Below are 21,782 nucleotides of genomic sequence, written 5' to 3' on the forward strand. Positions count from 1 at the left end.
AACCAAAGACTGACAATCTCAGAATATATTTGTTTGAAGACTATTTGTCATTTTTCTCCAAATACATCTCATCTTTTCTGGGCCTCCTAAGAACTATCAACCTTTTCCATTAGGTCAGAACATACTAGTGTCCCAGGGTGGATTAATGTCACCAAATGATATCTTAAATTTGAGTATCTCTCCCCCCTCTTCAGTTTTTAACTTTATAGGCAAGGTCAGTTTTATTGGAAAAGCTAATGAGATCTATGAGTCTTCTTTCCAAAGTCCAGACTTTCAAGGGCTCATAAACCCTGGTTCAGGAAACTTGACTCTAATAAACCAGTACTGTGGCATTACTTCCAAACACAAAAAAATATACAAGTGAAATATTATTGGAGGTCATGAACACGACACAAAATATGTAGCCTGAATGAATACCAACTGGTTGGCTGCCTTTAAAAATAGGATGACTGATATCACTATTCCAAAAAAAAAAAAAAAAAGAGATGCCCGGCCGGAGTGGCTCAGTTGGCTGGGCGTAGTCCTGTGTACGAGGTTAGATTCCTGGTCAATGGCACAGGCCTGGGTTGCGGGCTCAATCCCAGGTAGGGGGCGTGCAGGAGACAGCCGATCAATTATTTTCTCTCACATCAATGCTTTTCTCTCCCTTTCTCTTCCTCTCTCTAAAAATCAATAAACTACTTTAAAAAAAAAAAGGAAAAAGGCAGGACAAAGAACAATTTTTACCCATAATGATTTATTCTCTACAATACTTTCTTAAAGAGGTCAATGATTTGCACTCAGCAGTTATATAGTCAAGAGGCAACCAAGTGTAATACAAAGAATTGGTCTGAAGTCCTTGCACTTGAAGGCTATATAAAATCTCTTGCTTCAAGGAAATAGGAAAATTAACAAAAAACACACAAGCTCCTTAGCCTCCAGAATCTCAACGGAAAATAACACCAACAGTTAGTGAAATTGTAGGTGTTAACATGGACAACAGATCTTGTGCAAATATGAACACCTAGGACTTCTGTATAGATGATTTTTATTATAAACAACAACATGTTCTGTCTCCATTACAAACCTTTCATATTGAAAGGCTCTCTAACATGAATTGCTTTAATATTAATTATGAAGCAAAAAAAGTTTAAGAACCTCACAGCGGGAGCAATTCCTCGCTGTGGGTGTTAGGAGACAAGCTAACTTTCCAGACCAAAAGGCCCTCACTGCCAGGGATGAAACAAGCTCTGAACCAAACCAGCCACATGGTCGAAAACAGTGGTCACCTACTGTTCAGCTTGAGCAGCCCGAGGACAAACGGAGCAAAGCAAAACCATCCCTTCTCTTGAAACCCACCACTCACACGTGGACTGGCCGCCCTCATCACTGAGCAGATGGAGTGCGCGGAGAGCAGTTCAGTTCTAGCTGGGAGCTGTCATCCCCTTCTGCACAACTGCCACACGGATGATCCAGACTCAGTGTTTTTCCTGAGAGCCACCTGCCACACCTTCATGAGGTGGCCATGACCGTGCACTCCCAGACTGCTTCCTGACTAAGCCCCATTTAAGACGGACACAGATAACGTCATTCTTTCCAGGGCCATATAACTTTCCTTGGTCAACTCTGGAGTCCCCGTGACAAGCAAGAGGACCCCTGAGCTTCTCTGCTGCTGGGCCTGGGTGGAGCTCAGGGACTGGGAGCCCACTGCACTGTGGTGCTGGGCTTCACCAGCCCAGTTCTTGTGCAGATTTCCCAGCCCCCTCGTGTGTGGGCTCAATTTTTTCTATTCATTTTCTTAGTGGCAGGTATCCTACCCCATCCCTAATAAGATAAAATAAAATAAAAAAAATCGCACTATACATTGGGGAAGACAAATAGGGCAGCATTTCTATGAGAAACAATAGGCTTGAAAAGCCTGGCACTGTAAATGCTTGCATGAGCAGTTTCACTGAGTGTGCTCAGGGGTAAAATTTTACCACCATTTTTTTTTGCTTTTATTTTTAATCTTTAGAAATTAAACACAACTTTTAACATAGAACATTTGGATAATAATGAAGTGTAGCCCTATAGATCAGCGGTTCTCAACCTGTGGGTCGCGACTCCTTCGGGGGTCGAACGACCCTTTCACAAGGGGTCGCCTAAGACCATCGGAAAACACATATATAATTACATATTGTTTTTCTGATTAATCACTATGCTTTAATTATGTTCAATTTGTAACAATGAAATTGGGGGTCACCACAACATGAGGAACTGTATTAAAGGGTCACGGCATTAGGAAGGTTGAGAACCACTGCTATAGATCAATCTTGTTGTACAAATTGAAGGTGGGTGGTTTAGTCCTTGACATCAATCCATGGCACCTAAAATTAACTGTTGTCACGTTTATAACAAGACATTTATTATTCTCAGCAGCAGGAAATCATGAAACAATCCCTTCATCTTCAATAGCTCTTTTTCATTACCCCTGCAAGGAAAAGTGGCAGGAAGTGAGAATGCAGCCCATCCTGGGCATCCGGATGTCAGCCCATTGCCCCTGCACGCGCCATAGCCTAAGAGGATGACGCCAGGCTAATCTGTCTGTGCTGCGCCAGCATGGCCAAGGGTGAACCTGAGGAGGGGCGGTAAAAGATTGAAGAAAAGACAAGAGAATGAGGCTCGGTGGACCTCCCATGCCTGGATGAGGACACAAAAGACCCAGCCTGCAAGCCGATGCTTTATTTTATAGACTGATTAAAACAAGGGTAGATTAACATGTATACAAATGTTCTTGTTTTGGCAACACTTGCTGCCCCTCCCATAGCCCATTAGCTACTTAGGAAGGAATTAAGGAGGGCTACAAGGTCAGGCTTAATTATGCTAGGAGAGCTCTCTCCTCCAGGCTGGGACTTCTTTGTGGCCCTGCCACCGGTCAGCCTGAGGCTTGACCCTAGAGCTGCTCCCTACATCCACCCATCTGTATTCATCTCTTCCAAGAAACGAGACAGCTATGCCTATAATAGCATGTGTCGTGCCTTAGACTGTGTCCCTGTCCACCACCTTCCCCAATTCCTGGCAGAAGAAGGCCTTTTGACTTGACTATTTGACCATTCTGGAAAGCCACACCAGCACCACATAAACTTTTAAAAATAAATTAAATAAAAACATTTTGTCCACCAGGTTGACATCCAATCCACTTCAAGAGTTCTCCAAGTGCGCTGTTGAACAGTCTTACCTTAGGGCAGCGGTTCTCAACCTGTGGGTCGCGACCCCTTTGGGGGTTGAATGACCCTTTCACAGGGGTCACCTAAGACCATCGGAAAACATATATATAATTACATATTGTTTTTGTGATTAATCACTATGCTTTAATTATGTTCAATTTGTAACAACGAAAATACATCCTGCATATCAGATAGTTACATGATGATTCATAACAGTAGCAAAATTACAGTTATGAAGTAGCGACAAAAATAATTTTATGGTCGGGGGTCACCACAACTTGAGGAACTGTATTAAAGGGTCACGGCATTAGGAAGGTTGAGAACCACTGCCGTAGGGTCTCTCCTCCCACCGGCCACTCCTCTTAGAAGCCCTTCCAGCAGTGCCTCTGTGACAGGACAGTGCTGCTACACCCCTTCCAAGTCCCAGTGCCATCAGCTCTGCACCAAGGAAGTGAAGGCTGGGCAAGAGGGAAGAGGAACTTGCTGACAGGTACTTAGTCAGCAGCTATGGGAAAGGGAAATATGCCACAGGAAAACGGAATGACTGAGACTAAAATGAGCTGTTTGGAACCCTGCCCTGGTGGGGTGAAGATTCCCAGCATATTAGGCAAGATAACGATTCACCGTGTTTAATTACACAGCTTTGTTCTAAAGTCCTGTAAAGGACTGAATCAACTATCTTCTCACTTCTACAGGGAAACTAGAAAAAAGAACTACTCTGCTTTTCAGTCCCTTAAAGATGTTTGCCTGAAAAGACAAAAGCAGCTTGGAGACCCTGGATTTTCTCCTGTGACAATGTGTCTTTCTACAGCCCAACCCAGGTACTTGTTTGAACATCTATGTCTTCTGTGAACCTAGATGCAGCTATAGGCACTGCTACCAGGCGAGGAGCGAGGTAGCGGGTGGTAAGGAGGAGGCCTCCCCTTTCACACTGAGTAAGGCAAGGATGTCAGGGCCTCCTGCAGGCGTCCCGGTTCATACCTCAGCAGGTTCCACCACAGAGCTCCCTGTGCAGGACCAGGAGACTCACTGCGAGAAGAGCGCCAGCAACGAGTGAGATCTGCCACGCCATCCGGGAACTTTCATTCTGGATGTGGGTGTCTGTCCAGGAGCCTCACAAGACTCACGGTGCCCACGGCCAATCCGAACATGGTGTCCACTTAGGAAGCATGGAGGTTGTCATCAGCTGTTGGTATGCAATAAACTGGACGTTAAAAAAAAGGAATTTAAAACAACCTAAAAATGTGTCTTGTTGTTCTCCGTTGCCCAGACCCCATCTACTGGATCTGGGAAGGCCACAAGGGTGCAAGCGGGGTCAGCCTTCAGGAATCATGACTTCCAGCTCGCACTGTGTAGCCAGCAAGCAGGTGGCCATGTGCATGCCGAGGGCCTTCTGTACCCGCAGGCAATTCTCACTAGTCATGGAGGAGCCCCAATCCAACGAACCCCATAATGAGGAAAGGCTGAAATAAGGCTTGGGCCCTGCGAGTTCTGTTTCATTCAGTATAACACCCCCCTCGCACCCCACCCTCGAGTCAGCTGGAGGCAGACTTGGCAACGGAAGCTAGCCTCATAAAATGGTGTAGTAATAGAAGTAACGCGACCAGGAAGAGGAGGCGTCTGCTCCAATGACGTCATAGCCATCGGTGGCCACAGGGGGTGGGGTGGGGGGTGGGACTGGTCATGCAGCCGTGTGCCAGGAGTAATGATTGTAGAGGGGCGGGGCATGAAGAGTGCCAATCTGGAAACCGTGCAGTAGAGAAGCAATATATTCTGCATAACTGTCACTTTCTCACTTCGGTACCTGGTGAGTCTGATCACTTTTCTGAGTTCACTGGTAATTGGAGCCTTAAAGCCACCTTTCCTGAGCAAGGAGTCTGTTGTCCGGATCTGATTCCAGTCTTGCTCCTTAGCAACCTTAGGTAAATATGTGGCTGTAGTTTGACACCTTTTTCATTGATGAATTCATTTCGTATTCCATGGACCCCTACCTCCCAGTCCAGGTAACCACTGGCGGTTCTCCAAGTTAGTGAGGAGGGAGACAGAGCAGGACAGTTTAGGCAGCTCCTCTGGGGGTTGAGGGGGGTTGTGTGGGGGGTGGAGGGTCGACTGTCCTTTAGGGCGCTGGTTAGCGGTATTCCCTGAGTCCTGAATGAAGATTCATGGCCGAGAAGGTCCCAATGCAGCCACAAAGCCGCTTGTCCCGCCCTGTCTTCATGTCACCAAGAGCAGAAAGGGGCCATTGGTGAATCTAGGGAGTCCTGGCTGAGGGAAGCCATGGAGGTGACAGTAGAGGACATCAAAGCAGGAGCAGCACATCTCTGCGGTCACCGCCAGATCCTTGGTGGTGCTGGCAGTTCCGTTGGGTCGGGGCAGAGGACTCAGAGCTCCCGAGGCGGGATTCATCCGTGCGATGGGAGAGTTTCAGGTCCCAGAGGTAAGTCTGACACCTCCTCCCGACCAACCTGCTGCCACCGCATGCTGGCGGTTTGGAAGAGGTCCCGATTGGAGCCGGGCCGGCGGTGGACTGGTTCCGGTGAGTGTGCGTCCCACTTCCAGATGGAAGACGTGGGCGTCTGGACCCCGCAGCAGCCTGCGGCCAACTTGGGCTCGAGTGGAAGAACGCGGCGTCCTTCCCATCCTGACTCGGTGCTCGCGGCCTGGAATGCGCAGAACCTGGAGCAGAGAGTTTGTATCCCCCGCCCCGGGAACAGCTGTAACAGAGGAGGGCGGCTATTCTGTCTCTGAAATGAAGTTTCTTCCTTCTGATCCCATCCTTTCTTCCGGTACCTTCTCTCCCGGGGCGGACGGGACCGCTCCCGCACCGCCTGTTCCTGTCTCATGGAGCCATGCGCCCTGGGGGGGCGGCGGGGGTGGAGGGGTGGGGGTAGGGAGAAGCGGCCCGCGGGGCGGTGGACGGACAGGCGGACGGGGTGGACTGGCAGACGGGCGGGCGGGCGGCTGGAGGACTGAGTGGAACCTGCCGAGCTGTCTGTATCCCCGGGGCAGGGTGACGGGACGCGCGGAGGGGCTCCCCGGGGCTCCGTGAGCGCCGCTGGGCGCCCCAAAGTCAAACTCTTGATGGTTTGGCAAAGATATGGATTCTATGGAGCTTCCTCACTACAAAGTTTCTTTTTTAAAAAATATATTTTGACTTTTTTACAGAGAGGAAGGGAGAGGGATAGAGAGTTAGAAACATCGATGAGAGAGAAACATCGATGAGCTGCCTCCCGCACATCTCCCACTGGGGATGTGCCCGCAACCAAGGTACATGCCCTTGACCGGAATCGAACCTGGGACCCTTCAGTCCGCAGGCCGACGCTCTATCCACTGAGCCAAACCGGTTTCGGCTCTACCAAGTTTTCTTATGTGCATGATGCAAAGCTGTCTCCAGCTTTCCCCCATTAAACCTACAACCGCTGGAAACCCCACAGACCCCTGTGCTGCTGCTCACGCTCTCGTTTACCCGTGGGAATCCCTCGCAGGTGCAGACCCGGCAAGGTAACTGAAGCTCCAGCTACCTTCTTCTTTGCCCAGCGCATCCCGAGATGTGTTGAGCGGAATAATGATCCCTCCGAAGATCTGCACAGCCTAATCCGTGGAATCTAGCAATGTGTCACGTCGCATGGCAAAATGGGATTTGCAGACAGAATTAGGGTTGCGAATCAGCTGACTCTACATGAGATTATCCTGGATTATCCAGGTGGATCCCATGTAATCACAATGGCCCTTAACAGTGGAAGAGGGTGGCGGAGGATGAGGGCAGCGGGGTGTGATGTGGAAGGGACTCCACCACCCCTTGCTGGCTCTGCAGATGGAAGAGGAGGGCTATGAGCCAAGTGATATGGGTGACCTCGGGAAGCTGGTTAAAGACAAAGGAATGAATTCCTTCCCAGCGCCTCGGGAGGAAAGGCAGGCGTGGTGGCACTTTGACTTCAGCCCGGGGACACCAGTGTCAGAGGGATCGCCCACAGAACTGTCAATTTGCGTGAAGCCACTAGATCTGGGGTGATTCTTTTTTTTTTTTTTATTTGTTGGGGAACTACTACACCAGGCAACCTTGTGTCCTGGCCATGCCAACGCTACTGGCTGCTCCACACTTGGCTGCTTCCTCTCCTCTTAGTTTTGTGCTTAATTTCCCCAACTCAGGTGGGCAAAGTACAGACTAGCAATTCTACGGCTTAGGCAGATGCCTAACAAGGGAACAAAATGCCACTTTCCTTCAGACAAGACGGCGTCCACCTTTTACTGTTTAGGTTTGTATTTGGAGATGGAGTCTTCGGAAGGTGATTACGTCATGAGGGGACAGCCCTCAATGATGAAAATGGTACCCTTAAAAGATGGGGACACAGTGTCCCCCTTCTCCCTGCGAGGGTGTAGTGAGGAGAAGGCAGTCCGTGAATTAGGAAGCCGGTCCTGCGCTGACACCATTGCTGCCAGGGCCCTGGTCTTAGACCTCCAAACCTCCAGAAGGGCAGGAAGTAAATTTCTGTTAGACGCAAGCCATTCAGAAGCTATGGTGTTTCTGTTGTAGCTGAAACAGATCAGGAATCCCTTTTCTTTTCTCTCCTACCTCTTTTATTTAGTTAGTTATTGCTTCCTGGGAGAGTTTTTATCAATTCTCTCTTAACATGTCTGCTGAGTTTATTGTTTATTTTATCATATTTTTCATTTTCAAGAGCTCTTATTGGTATGTAAATGTCCTTCAAAAGTAGTATCCTGTTCTTGTTCCAGGAATGCTGTGTTTTACCATCTATGTCACCTTCTTCAGAGATGAAAGCCTCTAGTCTCTATCAGGTTGGGGAAGGCAGGGTAATCCGAACGTGTGAAGTAAGTGAGAGGATCTAGGATTCTAGGTTCTTAAACAGACTGTCAGCCAATCTGCTGTTTTTCAGGCCGTCCTTCCCTTACTCACAGACGCACCTGCAGTGTCCAGCTGGCGTGTTTTCAGGGCTCCGCAGCGCACACTGAGTGGCTTACTGGCTCTCCCCATGGCTAGTTCAGGACCCAGCACTCTCGGGCCCTGGAGATCCCTTAACATTCACCCCAGTTTTCAAATTATGATTTTTCTCTTTGTCTTCTTTTGCAATTATTTTTTTTCCACTGTTTTCTTTGTCCTTGTGTTATCATTACTTAACAAATATTCCTAACTGTTGTTTCAGTAGGGCTTCTATAAGGAATAGGGATAGATGTATGTGTGTGTTCAGTCCACCATATTTAATACCTTTAATTGGGGTGGCACCATATGTCTTTTGAATGACTCACTTGAATGAATCATCCTCCCCATCCTAGCCACCTGTCTGTGGGGTTGGGGGTGGGGGTGGGGGGGAAAGAAGCATGGCACAGAGGAAGAAAGTCTTCTCAGCACAGGCACTTCTTAGAGAACAGACCCCTCTCCCCCTTTCCCCAGTCGGTGGTTTCAGAGCCAGTGGATAGCCTCTTAGTAAATGTTGCATTCAGGGTCTCTTCCCAATGTTTTGTTTTAGGGGGACTGTCTTCAGAATTTGGCATTTCACTTTTGGCTTTAGGCCTTCACTAAAATTTTGAGATAACAGGAAAAATTTCACTCAGTATCCTATTATATATTGAACTGGCTATTATTTATTTCCTAAGAAGTCTTTTCCCCCCAAGTTAAATTAAAGAATTGTTCTGAGTGCTCAAACACTTGATAATAATTATTTTGCATTTATTTCACCTGTGCCTTCTGCTTTTCTATATTCTTGCCCTTAAATATAACAGTGTAAACAGATTTTTTGTGTGCTTCCACAAAATTACACAGGTCTTCAAATGCTAATTACTTAGTGGCAATAATGCATATGTCTTCTTTAGTGAAGATATGATTAGGTACATTTCATAATATATGGTTCTATATAATGAAGAATGGAAGTACTGAATTAGGACCTATAGGAAAAATTCTTATATAAGACCATCAAGCAAATCAAATAGGTAGCACTTACTATATTTTGAAGCATTTTACTTTTTCCTTTCTTACCTTTAACAAATATTTAATGGGTTAAGACAACGTTAATACTAGTTCCCCGAAAACACACACACACATCATAAATTCTCAGGAGGCAAGGCTGAAAGGCATCATAACCAATGACTTAGAGCTGTGACACCACTTTTCTTTCTAACGCTCCCTGATGCCATTTAAGGAACTAACTCTGGAGCTGCATCTATGTCTAGAAATAATCATTTTCTTTCCTTCTTATTGTTCTTTTTCTTATATTATTCTACTGTGAAGTAAGTTCAAACATGAACTTACATTCCTAGATGATGGAAAACAGACTTACTGCCCTATTAACTTTTATACACCAAGGTCTCCTATTTTTTCAGTTCTCCCACTTTTTTCCTGGCAGTAGGCACAGCTAGATTTTCCTCAATGACAAGATTCTCCAGAAGCCAACCCCACAGCTTCTGTGCTTAGTGCCTCGGGCTCATTTTTACTCTCACTTTTTTTTTTTAAAAATATATTTTATTGATTTTTTACAGAGAGGAAGGGAGAGAGACAGAGAGTCAGAAACATCGATGGGAGAGAAACATCGATCAGCCGCCTCCTGCACACCTCCCACCGGGGATGTACCCGCAACCCAGGCACATGCTCTTGACCGGAATCGAACCCGGGACCCTTCAGTCTGCAGGCCGACGCTCTATCCACTGAGCCAAACCGGTTTCGGCAGCTCTCACTTTTAGTCTTAGAAACTTACTGCAAGTGTGATGTTCAAAGAGAGAATTTACCTCATCCTACACATCTTGCATATGCCTGCTAACAATATTTTGCAACACTATTTTCTACAAAAACTTAAATAAGTTAGGGGTAATTTCTGAGAGTCAACTCGTTTGCAGTGAAAGGAAATAATGTAAAATTGTGCCGTACTGCCATGAATTGAAGCTTCAATCTGTTTGGGGTGATGATGATTACATTTTGCAGGAGGTCCTTCAGGAAAGTAACATAATGGGAGCTAGTGCCAGCTTTGCCTGGAATGGAGCCATCTTGCCCAGAGCTAGAGGAAAGAATGCACTTTTTGCAGAGTGGTGTCAATTAATGAAGGTTTTTCTTCATGCGCAGTAACCAAGATGTTAACAGTTAAAACCCAGTGTGGGTTTTGAGGCACAGAGACCCATCTGGCCTCCGTTCTGTCATTTGCTTGCTGTGTGAGCGTGGGCAGATGACTTACCCAAACCTCATTTGCGTCCTTGGTAAGTGAGGGCAGTACGATTTCTCTTACAGGGTTCTTAGGAGGATTAAATGAGATAAAGTTGGTGAATGTCCTTTGTAAATTTTAAAATGCCGTGGAAATCCAACTGGTATGATGGCTTAATGATTTCTGTGGCTGAATGGTGGTTTGCATTGCATTGTAAGACTATCAAACACAGTGGGGTGGAGCATTCAAGGTGCCTGAAAACAAGGATTCAGTCATCCTGTTTGGCACTGCAGCCCATACACATCTTTAGTTTCCATTCCTGCTCATTCCATAGAACTGTCCTTAGGAACGATTGTTTTCTATGTGCCTGGTATGTATTTTATTTAGTTTTCAGAATTTCCAGATACCATTTAATAAGCAGTGATGCAATTGCAATCTTGCCAATCCTGAACCAGTTACATAGAACAAAGGCCTTTTGTTTCTAACTAGTAGCCCTGCACACAAATCCATGCCTCAGTAGCTCACTGCCGCCCTCCAGTAGCTCTCCATCCTCTGCCCTGCCCTCTTGTAGCTCCCTCAGCACCCGCCCCCGCCTCCCCTATACCTTGCTGCCCTGCCCCCTCCTGTAGCTCTCCACCACCCGCTTATAGCTTGCTGCCACACCCTCCTGCTGATCCATGATCCGGTCGTTACACTGTCAGTCATTACACGTCAAGGCGTAATGACCATTTGCATATTACATCTTTATTATATAGGATTCTCTGCATTGCTCAGAACCCAAGGAAAGAATAGGGGAAAGGGTTCAAGGCTATCTGGGTTCTTGTCCCAGGTTTACTGTAAAATAATGTGCCCCTTGGGGAAATCACAGTGATTCTGGGCCCTTTTCCTTTTCTTTATTTTGATAGAGCTGTACAAACAGATGACCCCACATAAAGTCTGTTCTTTGCAGTGATCGTTGAGCTGTTATTGACATTCTAAAACAAGTGGAGACGTGACTCCTGGAGCTGTGAAGCATCTCTGTGACCATGTTTTTAGAGCTGCCTCCTTCTCACAGATGATGACAGAGCCCAGCAGAAAGAGCCGATTTTACCAGAGGCTCCAAAGGCCATGGAACTGGAACACATCTCCTTCTCTTCTGACCTCCACTTAGCCGAACATAGGCTTCTACATGCTAAGCTTGGAAGCATATTGCCAGTGTTCTAAAGGGGGTTACCCTTATAAGATTTTCCACTAATAGCAGGAGGCTTTGAAATTCTTAAATAATCCTCTAAACTTTGAGCCCTGGGATGTGTGGCTCAGTGGTTGGAGTGTCATCGCATACACTTAAAGGTGGCAGGTTTGATTCCCCGTCAGGGCACATACCCTGGTTGCTGGTTTGATCCTAGGTCAGAGTGTGTACAGGAGGCAGTGGATTGATGCTTTTCTCTCATATAGATGTCTCTCTCTCTCTCTCTCTCTCTCTCTCCCCCACCCCTTCCTGTGTCCCTCCTTCCCTCTCTCTATCTCACTCCCTCCCTCTCTCCAAAATCAATGAGAAGCATATCTTTGGGTGAGGAAGAAAAAATGGTAAATACTACTTTTAAAAAATATTTTCTATTCTTTGAGACGTACAGCTCTATTTTCATGTTAAGGAAGTTGTATTAGTGCCAGATAATCATCTGAACTTCTGGATGCTTCTCTGAACTGAAATTCTGAACCTCTTGAGGTTTTCTCCTTGCTATCTGAAATTTATGCCAGATAAGCCTTTTTCTAGAGAGTTCATTCAGGCTCTTATTTTCTCATATAAGAAAGAATGTGTGTGTGTGTGTGTGTGTGTGTGTGTGTGTGTGTGTTTGGGGGGGGAATGAGGGGAGGTATTGAGATCCGGTAAAGTACAATCATTATGTGACAATTATTTTCAAAATGAGAAAGTGGTTATTTCAGGTTTTTAATACCAAGTAAGTATTTTTCTATCCTGCATGTATTTATTGTACCTCTTAGGTGCATTCTCTTTGGGAAACACAAAGGATTTGAGGCATAGGTTGTCATTTGTGGTATTCACCCCCCCCCCACCACCACCACACACACAAAGGCTGTGAACAGGAGCTATATTTCAGGAATATCTAGAACCAGCACCTAACGCCATGTCTAAGATGTAACTAATAAATATGAAATAGGTGAATGAACACATTCTTAAGGCCAGGACATAAGCAACTAGAAATATTTCATTGTCGATCACAAAATGGCAACTGATATAAATGATGCCGACAAGTACTTTTTTTTAATAGACTGTCTTTTTAAAAATACATTTCGTTGACTTTTTTTACAGAGGGGAAGGGAGAGGGTTATAGAGTCAGAAACATCGATGAGAGAGAAACATCAATCAGTAGCCTCCTGCACACCCCCCACTGGGGATGTTCCCACAACCAAGGTACATGCCCTTGACCGGAATCGAACCTGGAACTCTTCAGTCCACAGACCAATGCTCTATCCACTGAGCCAAACTGGCCAGGGCTACAGCAATTTACAGAAGGTAGAAAAGTTCTTGTGGGATTTCCATATGAGAAGCCATTTAAAGAAGGGTGAGCTGGCTTGTGAATTATTCAGAGGATGAGTCACAGAGAAACTAGTCTTTGGACTAAGCTTGAGTTTAATGATCGCAGTGCAGTGGTATTACAAAGGAAGGCAATGACATGCACTCACTCACTGAGACTTGCAGAGGTTATGAGGGTTGTTTCAATATCCAAAAGCAAGTACAAGGGAAGGCATGTAACAATGACAAAGACAAAGACAGTAAAGCCTTTATTAATGACTATGAACACTAATATATATAAAAATCAGCAAATTGGGAATAATAGATGACCTCCAGGTCCTAAAATAATATAATCCTTGAGAAGAAACCATGGAAACACAAGCATAGGAGAACTCAGAGTCACCCCCAAATAAACTCCAAACGGATCTGATCATTGAAATAACATTCCTGTCTTTGTAACTTTTAAAGATTCTTTGTATTTTGTTATATGGACAAGAGCATTTTAAGGTACTTCATCATTTGATCTTTAAAACAAGCAAATATCATGAGATTACCATTGTTTGTTTCTTCCTATTGACTCACCACCAGAGTGAACTTATCATCAAGCATATTTGGGTTCTGCTTCTTGAATATCTTTTTATCCCTCTTCCCTTATTCTTCATTTGAACATATGGATCTACCATCTACCTAACTGCTTACTCCAAAAGACTGAGAATCTTCCTTGAGACTGCTTTTCTCCTTAGCCCTTCAATCCCATTAATCTACCCTCAAATGTATCGTAAAGTAATCTAATTCTAACTATTCTATTAATATCATCCTAGGTCATTTCTCACTGACTGCTTCAATAGCCTTTTACTTGCTTTCCACATTCATTTTTTCCTCCCTAAACTATTCTCTGCAAATTACAATTTAAATAAAAATATAGAGCCTTCTTCTTTCAATTATGACAGGGAACTAGAACCAGACTTGCTATCTTGCTATAAATAAATATTAGTCAAAATACAGGAAACAGTTGGGTTGTTTTTTTACATATATATTTATTGATTTTATTTTTATTTATTTATTTTTAAATATATTTTATTGATTTTTTACAGAGAGGAAGGGAGAGAGATAGAGAGTTAGAAACATCGATGAGAGAGAAACATTGATCAGCTGCCTCCTGCACACCTCCTACTGGGGATGTGCCCGCAACCCAGGTACATGCCCTTGACGGGAATCGAACCTGGGACCTTTCAGTCTGTAGGCTGACGCTCTATCTACTGAGCCAAACCGGTTTCGGCTATATTTATTGATTTTTAGAGAGAAAGGGAGAGGGGAGAGAGAGAGATAGAAACATCAACGATGAGAGAGAATCATTGATTGGCTGCCTCCTGCACACTCCCTACTGGGGATGGAACCCAAAACCCAGGCATGTGCCCTTGACCAGAATTGAACCCGGGACCCTTCAGTCTGAAGGTCAAGGCTCTATCCACTAAGCCAAACCAGCTAGGACGAGGAAACAGTTGTTTTAAGATATTGAGCAATAGATAGCACTAGACTGTGGATACTCAGATAAGGGCAACAAACAAGGTAAGCCCAATAATAATCCTGGTTTTCTGTCTGGAAGCATATTCTTTTGTGGTGTAGGAGAGGAGTACCCAAGCAGAGCATGTCACGTGATCTTGCTGAGTTGGAGGGACCAATCAGAGTTTTGGGAGGCTGAGTGGCTCTGGGAGGAAAAGCATAGGAGAGAGGGGAGCTCTTAAGAGATTGAGCTCTAGAGATATGCATAAAATGTACTTGAATCTGTGGATGAAATCAATAAGCCTGGGCAAAAAGAATAAGCTGAAAATTTCCCAGAGCTCACTCATGACTGGGAGATATCAAGTTCCAATGAAACAGAGCTGAGATAGTTTTAACATTTTGTAGTGTTCAATAAGGACTCCAAAAGCCTTATTTTACTAGTAAGATTAACCTGTCCCCAGAATAAAGGCTATCAACTCACTCTAGCAAAGCTAAAACAAGTGTCATTAATAGAAAGCACGATATGTAATGTGACTGTATGGCAAGGCTGCCTAACCTCATATGAGATACTAGAAAGGCTTTCCTGGGTACGTGATTTAAGCTGAATGTTAAATGCTGAGTAAGAATTAGCAAATTGAAGAGGTGAGAAGATAATTGAGTATTTCAGCATATGCAAACACTTAGAGGTAAAGAAGACTCAAATAAATGTAAGAACTGAAAGACCAGTGTATCTACAGCAAAATGATCTATGATGACACAGGGAGACTGGCAGTGGCCACAGAACCTAAACTCTCAGACGTCATATAATGACTCCTCACTTCACACTGTGTCTTGTTGTTTCTCTTGCTTGGATGCTAGTGACTTTGGACAACTTCTCTCAGGAATCACGAGTGAGAAAAAGGAAGCGACAGGACAAAAGAGGAATGAAAGAAAGAAGGAAGAGAGCACTTAGGCTGTCGGAGCAGCTTGGACATGGAGGAGATGCTAAGGAGGAAGAAAACAGGTTTTCACTATGTTCCATAATTTTTAAATAATGATAATTAAGAGAAAATTGTTATGACTGAAATTTCATAAAAATGAAAGACAAATTTGTGCACAAAGAGTCATCTCTGTTAATTTGTCCACATGAATTAAAATTTAAGACAATAGAAAGTCACTAAGTAGAAAGTGCATATTGGTAGTGTCAGTGAGTACAAGAAAGAAATTATAGATTTTTCTCTAAAATTTTTTCTTTTACAGAAAAAAATGCAATCTTCTAATGTCACAGAACAAATAGAACTTGGACTTATGCTTTATAGTATACATAGCCAATTTTGTGTTCACTACTTCTAGCAGATCTCTTGGCATTTTATTTTCTCCAACTGGAAAATTGAACAGTGTAGGCGGTGGTGGCAAAGAAATAATCATTTCCACTATGGAGATTTTAGTTTGATGTGTCTGAAAGGGACTTGAACACGGAGAAAGGCAAACAATGTTTTTTGATAGATTGAAAAACAGTAGTGTAAAGATATCTATTTCCCTAGATAGCATACATTATTATAAGACCAAAAAATATAGAGCTATTTTTGAAACTAGGCAAGCTGAATTCTAATATTTTTATGAAGAAAATAGATGTTTAGGAATAGCTAAAATAAATAAAAAAGTCTGAAAAAGAAAAACAATAAAAGGAATAAGCCCTACAAGTTATTGAATGTATAAAAGCTATAGTGATCAATTTTAAAAATTAAATATTTTTGTATTGACATAAGATTTGAAATAGTCTAAATAGATATGAGAATTCAACACATAATGAAGATGGTATTTCTAATAAATAATTATCTAGTTTAAGAAATTTAATTCTTGATTGACTAATATTTAAAGGCAAAAACTGGTATCATAAAACTATGAGAAGAAATAATGGTATAATTATTTTTCACCTTGGAAATCAAGATCCAAAAGCCTAAAATCTACCTAAAAAAGCTAAGTACATTTAATATGAATATTGATAATTATTTTTTATGATTAATATATTAGAACAAACAAAATGGGAGAAATATTTACAACTCATGTGAGACTCTAAGAGCTGTTTAAAAATATATATACATTTAAATCAATAAGAAAAAAACTAGCCACTCAATAGACTATTGGATAAAGGTTTAGTCCAAGCTCTAAAACCCACAGAGCCTAATCCAGTGGTTCTCAACCTTCTGGCCCTTTAAATACAGTTCCTCATGTTGTGACCCAACCATAAAATTATTTTCGTTGCTGCTTCATAACTGTAATGTTGCTACTGCTATGAATCATCATGTAAATATCTGACACGGAGGATGGTCTTAGGCGACCCCTGTGAAAGGGTCGTTCGACCGCCGAAGGGGTCCCAACCTACAGGTTGAGAACCGCTGGAGCGTTGTGGGCCAGAACCCAAGGGAAAAAAAGTTTCAACAGAATCAAATCTCGCCTGAGATCAAGCAAGGGAGCAGGGAGGCAGTGCCACTGGACATTCATCTACAAAGAAGTTTACGTAGAGCAATGGCCAGTGAAGGCCGGATTCCAATGTGCAGGTGAGCATAAGAGAGTTAAGGAAGTGAAGACAGGAATACAGACCGCTGTCAAGAATTTTAAAAATTTATAAGGAAGGGAAGAAAGACTAGGAGAACTAGTCAGTGAGTAGCAAGAAAGAAATTATAGATTTTTCTCTAAAATTTTTTAGAGAACAAACAAAATGGGAGAAATATTTACAACTCAGGAAGGAATTGTTAATAGAAGTTTTTATTTTGTGTTTTTTAGGACAGGAACAATTAAGCATATTTGCAGACTGAAAGACTCACTGGAGAAAAAGAAGCTGAAAATTTTAAGAAAAAATGGATAATTAATGAAGCAAGAAGCTGGAGTAGAGGGATAGGGAAACCTTTGAGTTTTAGGTAAAGATTAAGATGGCATAGTTTTAAAGCACTCATTTAAAATTAGGGATAAGCAAATTCACGCTTTCACCTAAAGAAATACAGCTAAATAGGTGTTCCTGTTATGTTCCCACAGTGCCCCCTCACCGCCATAAGCATTCTCCTTTGTTACTGTAACTATTTACAAGCTTATATCCCAGTCTCTTGTATCTCCTTAGTGAGGCATGAAAAATAAATGAGAATTCTTAAGCTAGTTCAAGCCCTTAGGAAGTAGTTGCCCAACTTCTGAGGCCAGGTTTTACAAATGATGTAAATCTGTAAAGGCTTTGAGAGGAGTCAACCAAAATGATGCAGTTTGAGAAAATAGAACCTATGGGAGATATTTTAAAATCCTAAAAACAACAGCCCTCCCACCCCCCAGAAAAGAATTCCAACAATAAAATGCGGGAGAAACAGGTGAGAAAACAAGGAAATAAGTCGAACGGTATGTTAACAATTATTAAAGATAAAGGCTTCAACTGCAGAAACTTGGTGGATTCAAATGGTTGATCCCTCAGGAAATATTTTCGAACTTAGTAAAAACATTGCCCTTCATCCCAGAAGAGGACTCCTTCCCTTTTTTGGTGGAAGACATAAAGATAACTGCTACAGCTCTCCACATGTGATTTCGTAACAGTAGGATCAGTTTAAAGAAACCTCATGAGAATCAATATCATTAAAATGTCCATACTACCCAAAGCAATCTATAAATTCAACGCACTTCCCATTAAAATACCAATGGCATATTTCACAGACCCAGAACGTACTCTCCAAAAATTCATCTGGAATAAAAAACGACCCCGAATAGCTACAGCGATCCTGAGAAAGAACAAAGTAGGTGGGATCTCAATACCAGATATCAAGCTGTATTACAAAGCCACTGTTCTCAAAACTGCCTGGTACTGGCAAAAGAACAGACATATAGATCAATGGAATAGAATAGAGAGCCCAGAAATCAGCCCCAACCAATACGCTCAATTAATATTTGACAAAGGAGGCAAGAACATACAATGGAGTCAAGATAGTCTCTTCAATAAATGGTGTTGGGAAAATTGGACAGATACATGCAAGAAAATGAAACTAGACCACCAACTTACACCATACACAAAAATAAACTCAAAATGGATAAAGGACTTAAATATACGACGGGAAACCATACAAATTCTAGAAGAATCCAAAGACAACAAAATCTCAGACATATGCCGAAGCAATTTCTTCACCGATACAGCTCCTAGGGCATTGGAAACTAAAGAGAAAATAAACAAATGGGACTACATCAAAATAAAAAGCTTCTGCACAGCAAAAGAAACCATCAACAAAACAACAAGAAAGCCCACTGCATGGGATAACATATTTGCCAATGTAATCACCAATACGCGTTTAATCTCCAGTATTTACAGGGAACTCATACAACTTAACAAAAGGAAGATAAACAACCCAATCAAAAAATGGGCAAAGTACCTAAATAGACACCTTTCAAAAGAAGACATTCAGAAAGCCAAGAGACATATGAAAACATGCTCAAAGTCGCTAATCATCGAGAGATGCAAATCAAAACAACCATGCGGTACCATCTCACACCTGTCAGACTGGCTATCATCAACAAATCAACAAACGACAAGTGCTGGAGAGGATGTGGAGAAAAAGGAACACTTGTGCACTGCTGGTGGGAATGCAGACTGGTGCAGCCACTATGGAAGACAGTATGGAGTTTCCTCAAAAAACTACAAATGGAACTCCCATTTGACCCTGTGATCCCACTTCTAGGAATATATCCCAAGAAACCAGAAACACCAATCAGAAAGGATATATGCACCCCTATGTTCATAGCAGCACAATTCACCATAGCTAAGATCTGGAAACAGCCTAAGTGCCCATCAGTAGATGAATGGATTAGAAAACTGTGGTACATCTACACGATGGAATACTATGCTGCTATAAAAAAGAAGGAACTCTTACCATTTGCAACAGCATGGATGGAACTGGAGAGCATTATGCTAAGTGAAATAAGCCAGTCAATGAAGGAAAAATACCACATGATGTCACTCATTTCTGGATTAATAAGACCATTATAAACTTATGAACAAAAATAGATACAGAGGCAGAGCTGCCTCAAACAGACTGTCAAACTACAGCAGGAAGGCTGGGGAGGGTGGGAGGACAGGAGGGGGGTGGGTAAGAGATCAACCAAAGGACTTGTATGCATGCATATAAGCATAACCAATGGACATAAGACACTGGGGGGTAGGGGAGGCCAGGGGATTGTCAAGGGCGGGGGGGGGGGGAAGAGGCGACATTTGTAATACTTTTTGTAATACTTTAAGCAATAAAAAAGAAAAGAGAAGAAAATATCTGATGAAACCATTAAAACAAGATTTTTAATTAAAAAAAAAAAGAAACCTCATGGTGCCCTAACCAGTTTGGCTCAGTGGATAGAGCATCAGACTGAGGACTCAAGAGTCCCGGGTTCGATTCCAGTCAAGAGCATGTACCTTGGTTGCGGGCACATCCCCAGTGGGGAGTGTGCAGGAGGCAGCTGATCGATGTTTCTAACTCTCTATCCCTCTTCCTTCCTCTCTGTAAAAAATCAATAAAACATATTAGAAAAAAAAGAAACCTCATGGCTCCCATTCATTCTTTAGCTCTAGGACTGATTGCATAGATGGGGAAAGAGGCCCCGGAGACACATGACAGTCGGCTATTTGATGGCTTATAGTTACCTATGGCGGTAAATACGTTTTAACTTTTTTAACTGCTTTTATTACTTTTTCTTGTCTTTTAGCAAAATGAATGGGAAGCCCAATGTTGAACGGAGCAGGCCCCTTTTATGCTCTGCTATTTGTGAATGGGCGCACAGGAGTGCCATGTGGGTGGGTGTATGTGTTGAAGCAACAGGTTTCGTCACCTCTTGCTACCACATTTCTCCCACTGTTCCCTTACTTACTGGATTTCTAACATAAGATGGTTGGTCAGAGTTAAGCATAAAGTTAGAAAAGGCACAATTCTAAGAACAATTAAGTCCATTTAACAATGAATTGTAGTCACAAAAGGCTGACAAGCAAAAAGGTGGAAAACCTAGAATAGCAATTGAAGGTAAAATGGCAGACTAATTGGTTACTTGAAAATAATTACAATCTGATCAGCTCTTATGGAACTCAGAAGCATTAAATGCCAGAGTGATTAATAGGATGCCTGTTTTTATTATTCATTGAAGAAATTGCTCTATTGTAAGCAAACAGATGTAATTGAATTGTAAATTATGATGCTTTGTAATGCTTGATTTTATTTCTTAACTGATTTTACCTTCCCCCATATCAATGAATTCTGAAGACTGTTCTGTATAAGTAAATGTATGATCAATGCTAAATTTTTCTCAAAACTATCATATACTAAGTAATGAATCATTTTAGAAAAGTATTAGTAAAAATTAAAGACTAAAAAAATACAGAGTTGACCTCCAGAGAGACAGGTTAGGGGGAGGTGGGGAGAGAGAGAGAAATCAAAGTAAAGCAATAAATAGGCAGCCCTTATTATATCTATCTGTATCCAGGAGTCTAGTACCTATTAGAATGATTATTCATTATTAGGTAAAATAAATCAGCAAATATTATTAAATAGATCCTTAATTTCCAGGGGAGAGGAAACTAATTCATTTATGTAGTCTTCACAACAAGGGTACATCTCAATGTAAGGCCATATTTGTCCCATGAAGAAATTGACTAAGTCCTTTCTTTCCTCCCTACCTCCCTTCTTCCCTCCCTTCCTTCTATTCTTTCTTTTTTTTTTCAGAACAACACATATCTATGATTTAAAATTATAATCCAAACTCAATTCCTGTGTGCCACAAGCTTGAACATGACTCATAATTAAAATCAATTGTGGAGATAGTGATGGTTTCATATTCAGCAACTTAAGGAACAGTAGGAGTGGTTGCAGTAGAATTTTAGAAATCAGAAGGAAATTAATATTAACAATTGGTATAGGACTTATGAAAACTCTGTTGTATGGACATGTCCATAATTCAAAATTTTACCACAAGAACTAGAAATATCAGAACAATTCAAAAGACCTTACACATTGTATTTAAGTAGGTTATAGGGATGTTCCTGTGACTGACTGCTGGAATGGCATCCTTTGCACCCACTAATGGAGGTACAAGTGCTGTGGAAAGTGGGCACAAGGTCTAGAGATGTGGCTGTGAAATTAAGCCAAAGGAAACCAGAAATATTCTCTGGAAAACTGGCTGTATATGTGAATGGCTCTATTGTTGTTCTGTGGGGTGACACTACAGTGATAGTCACAGTGGTCAGTAAAACAAAATCTTCACACTCTCTGCTCATGCCTTTGGTGGTTGACAACAGACAGAAAGCTGACAGCAAGTGGAATTCCCACATACTCTCTCAGAAGGGAGTTTGGTTTCTCTGATTAAAAAGAAAAAGGTTACAAGTGAATAACAAATGGTTCAATTAAACATCCCTTTCCAGCTGACTAGTTTTACAGTACATAGTACCGTTGTAAT

The 21,782-nt window shown here is 42.5% G+C and overlaps 1 pseudogene; it reads right to left on the reverse strand.

Moving 5' to 3' along the window:
- Positions 1-4,866: 4,866 nt before the first annotated feature.
- Positions 4,867-6,727, reverse strand: LOC118665797 (annotated as a pseudogene).
- Between the last annotated feature and the right edge of the window lie 15,055 nt (positions 6,728-21,782).

This window comes from Myotis myotis, unplaced genomic scaffold (genome assembly GCF_014108235.1).
Source record: "Myotis myotis isolate mMyoMyo1 unplaced genomic scaffold, mMyoMyo1.p scaffold_m19_p_11, whole genome shotgun sequence".
Classification (NCBI taxonomy): Eukaryota; Metazoa; Chordata; class Mammalia; order Chiroptera; family Vespertilionidae; genus Myotis; species Myotis myotis.